We start from the raw sequence: 4,387 nt of genomic DNA, 5'->3' as shown, positions 1-4,387 counted from the left end.
CCTGGATTTGCCCATGGCTTTTGACACTCATTTAATCTCTGTGAGTCTCATCGGTGACAGAACAGGTTGGGGCAGCATAATCATTACTGTTTCTTCCAAAACAAAAATTCTAGGATGCTTGTGGTGCAGAATGCTACCGGATCTTTTGCATCCATGAATCAATATAGGAGGGAGAATCAGTCCTCAAAACATAGGGTATTTAGTAGTTATAAGTATGAGGCTCTTTATTTCCATATTGAATATTGAAAAGGAAACCTATGGTTTCCGTGTTACTGAAAATTCTGGGGAGATAATGTAGAATGGGCATACCTCCTTCAATGTCTAGTTTTTGCAGCCTAAATGACTATACTCATGGAGTAAATCACATAAGCATATGTTTTAGAAGTACAATGATTTGTAATTGTATGATTTCCTATAGTGATCAGGATCCATGCTCCCTTTTTCTTCCTGACAAGCTACTTATTCAGATATTCTATTTTACATATTAAATTCAATTTAGGTGAAAAAATGAAAGTAATATGTATGTCAGTTTATCCTTATGAAAATAAAGATAGAAGACATTTTGTTTCTCCTGAAACTTTCTCTTCCCTGATATTGAGGAAGTTATCACTCATGACAAACTGGAAACATAAGTCTTTAGTAGCACAAAAAGCCCATTTAAAAATGATTATTATTGGCTATGTTATAATGGTAAATATAGGATTTGTTCAGTTCTTTTGCTCTGATAAAGAGTTTTTAAATAAAAAACAGGTGTCCCATGCATTATGTCTACTACCCACTGTGTGTGTTATACATGCCCAGACCAAATGGAAATGCTTTTGAATTACATACGTTTTAGTTAGAAAAAAAAAACTTGAAATTTTTAAAATTGTAGTGTGTGGTAGTTCTGATAGTTGGCTTATTTTAAAGTTCAGGATGTTAGATGAAGTTGAAATATCAGCCATGCTGCTTTTGTTAGCTTTCCCATCCACCATGCTTTTTATCCAGTAGTTGTGAGAAAAATATGTATTTCACTGTTCATGGCTTATCATTTTCTTTGCTCATTTTAAACTTTTTTCAGACAACTGATGACTTTACTTTTCAACTCTTCACTTTATTTGTCAAGGAATGGCCCAACTAAATGTGTAGAATATTTGAAAGTCAGTTCAGATCTGAAATGTGCACATAGCTGCTCAGTTTGACTTTCTCAAAAACACATTAAAGACAGGTGTTTCAGGTCTTATTGTTGTCTTGGCTATTTAGACAAGGGCACATTTGAATGGGTTAATTCTTATTATCATATTTAAACTTTCATTTTTATTACACCTAAATACCTGAAAGAATAAGTTTTCTTATCAGTGTGATGGATGAACTGAAATATTTCCAATACTCTGGCAGTGGTCTGCAGAGCAACATGCCCAAGTTTTATTGTGACTACACACCTCACCCATGACTCCCCATCTGTGAGAAAGACATACTGCGGTGGGCGGAAACACAAAGAGAATGTGAAAGACTACTATCAGAGACGGATGGAAGAGCAGGCTGAGTGACAAAACAGCAGCTGCATTTCAACAAGCGAAGATACTTCCAACTCCATTCTCAGCTCATCTTCCTGCAGGAGCAGTGATCCCATCTCCCCCCAGTCACCCGGGGCCTCCTTGCCCAAGTATGATAACCAGCACCCCACATGGCGGGTGTTCCCATGATGCCAATGATGGGTCCTCCTCCTCCTGGGATGCCATGAGACCTGCTCCTGGAATGAGGCTGCCCATGGGAAGCCATGTGCCAATGATGCCTGGGCCTCCAGTGATGAGACCTCCAGCTCATCCCATGATGATGTACACTTGACCAGACTGATAAGGACAAGGGGAGGCCTCTTTCTGTCAGTTTTATATTAGTTGTTCTTCTCACCAGGAGATCATGGTGCTGTGACTCTGGGTATTTTCCAACAGCATGACAAGGAAGACTTGCTCCCCTTTCTTATCAAGAGAATAGTTTTGGAGGGGAGAGTAGATAGAAAAAGCAACAGTTTTCATTTGTATTGTGAAACGTGAAAATAAAATTGTCAGCTCTTTTAGTTTAAGAAAATGTATTTCCAATACTCTACCTGGCCCTGAGTTTACACTTTCCTGCTATTGTCAATTAGTCAACATATCTACTTGAAAATTTTCCTGAGCATTTTCCTGAGCAGGTGGAATTCCCTTGCCTTAGAGGATGTACAGGTATCAAAATGATCATTACAATAAAGATCATTCAACCTTGGTTAATATGTTCTTCTACTATTACTTCCATTCTAAATTTTTTGAGGGTAAGGTACTTTTCTCCCTTGTCCTTCCAGTCTAAATACCTAGCACGATCCCTTAATGCTTTAGTAAGCATCCAGGAAATGATTTTTGACCTAAATAATTAAGGCATCACAAGTATTCATTCCTATTTCCAGAATGTCCTGTTTTTGAGTCCACATAAGCTTAGATCCAGATGCAGAGGCAAAAATGTCATTCATATCATAAAAATTGGTTTAACTTACCTACTTGTGTTACACCAATATACCAACTATGCAAATAAGATTATAAGGCACAAAAAATGAGTCTTCACATTAGGTGAGTTGCAGCCTTGAAAATGTTCATTATTATGCTGTACAATGTAATTTTTGCATAAATGTGTTCAAGAACCTATAGCTGCATCTTCTGCTGTTAGATGTAGTGGTATGAAGATTTATATTTGAGGATGATTTAATTACTTTAGTAACAGGAAGGAAGTAATTTGGTAATCATTGTTATGTGACATATTATTTCCCTCTTTTTTAATAAATGTGTATTTTTATAAATATAATAAAGCTATTTTAAAAAAGAAATTGGAATATGTCTTTCTTTCAAATGTATGACATCAAATCGAGACAACAGGCATTAGGAGGTGCTGCCCTGCAGAGGGATCCCACAATCACTGCTTTGAGTCTTAGAAGGAGAGAAAGGAAGCAAGGTCATTTCAGACAGAGGGAAGAGCAAATGTTGCTGCAAAGCTTTGGATTTAAATCCTATCCTATTAGAAATGCCTTCCCTGACTACAATATAAATGTTATTTATATTTCATAAAAACTTAATTAATAATTTAGGAAAATTCTCTACATCCTTTCTCAAAGAAGTATTTCCATTTTTAAAATGGAAATTTGAAACTTATGATAAACTGCTAATAAATGGCTCAATTTGACCTCATTAATTTTAACTTCTGATATACTTATCTTGTTTATTTGTTCATCTGCCCAACAAAATTTTATTGAATCTACACAAACTGTGATAGCTACTGAGGATATGAGGGTTAAAAAAAAAAAAAAAAGGCAGCCTTGTGGTCTCTTGGAGCTTATGGGTCTTTGAAGCCTCAATCATCATGAACAATGCACAGTTTAGAAGAAAATCTCTAAGAAATGGATACCCATTTATTATTAGTTTAGTTTTTATTGCTGCATAACAAATCACCACAAATCCTAGTGTCAACAGGATGATAAATGTTTAGGATAATGAATATGCTAAGAATCTTGATTCAATCATTGCAAATGTACATGTGTACCGAAACATCACATTGCACTGGGGTATGATAGTATGTACAATTATTATGTACCAGTAAACATTGTTTGAAAATAAAACAGTAACATAAAGCAGTCAAAATTATTGTCTCATAGTTTTGGAAGGTAAAGAATTAAAAGCTGTTGAGCTGAGCTGTTCCCTGGCAGCATAGGGGTACAATTCTCATGAAGTTAAATTTTGGCTGAACTGCAATGTCTTAAAGGTTAGACCAAGCTAGAAGATCTGTTGCTAAGGTCACTCAGACAGAAGGGTAGGAGGCCTCAGTGCCTTGTCACTGGACTTTTCCACACACCTGCTTCAGTGTCCTGATGGCAAGGCACTGGTCCCCCCAAGTGCAAGTTGCCTGTGGTCCCCCAACAGGCAAAGTTCAAAGTTCATACATGATCCCATCCACAGTGTTCTACTGAGAACTCTTAATTTAATTGGGAGATACACTAGGGTATGAATATCAGGAGGTGAAAAATATTGGCCACCTTGCAGGCTGGCTAGCACATTGACTAGATCTTTATTTAGAAAATCTCCACCTCTCTGAATGTGTGACAGTCATCAGTTCAAAGCTCTCATTTAGTTTACTAGTAAAGCAAAATTTATAGCCCTTTTACATAGAAGAAAGGATCTCTATGTTTATGCAGCACATTTTCAGGGAGGATTGGCTTTTTGTATCTTTGTTTCCAACCAAGGAGTCCTCTCTTATACTTGGAAAGCCACAGCCTGGAGTAAGCTTTTGCTCTGTTTTCTGTGAAACACAAAAACCTTTTCAGCTTTTGTACTGAAAGTCTGAGTAAAACTTCAGTTCTTCAAAATTTCTGTTGCAAAAGAAAAAAAAT

At 36.5% G+C, this 4,387-nt stretch overlaps 1 pseudogene; it reads left to right on the top strand.

Moving 5' to 3' along the window:
- Positions 1–1,393: 1,393 nt before the first annotated feature.
- LOC109679277 (U1 small nuclear ribonucleoprotein C-like) lies at positions 1,394–2,758 on the top strand (annotated as a pseudogene).
- The last annotated feature ends 1,629 nt before the right edge of the window (positions 2,759–4,387 follow it).

The sequence above is a fragment of the Castor canadensis genome, chromosome 6 (genome assembly GCF_047511655.1).
Source record: "Castor canadensis chromosome 6, mCasCan1.hap1v2, whole genome shotgun sequence".
NCBI lineage: Eukaryota > Metazoa > Chordata > Mammalia > Rodentia > Castoridae > Castor > Castor canadensis.
Note: the sequence above shows the minus strand (reverse complement) of the source record. Positions and strands in the feature narration are given on the sequence as shown.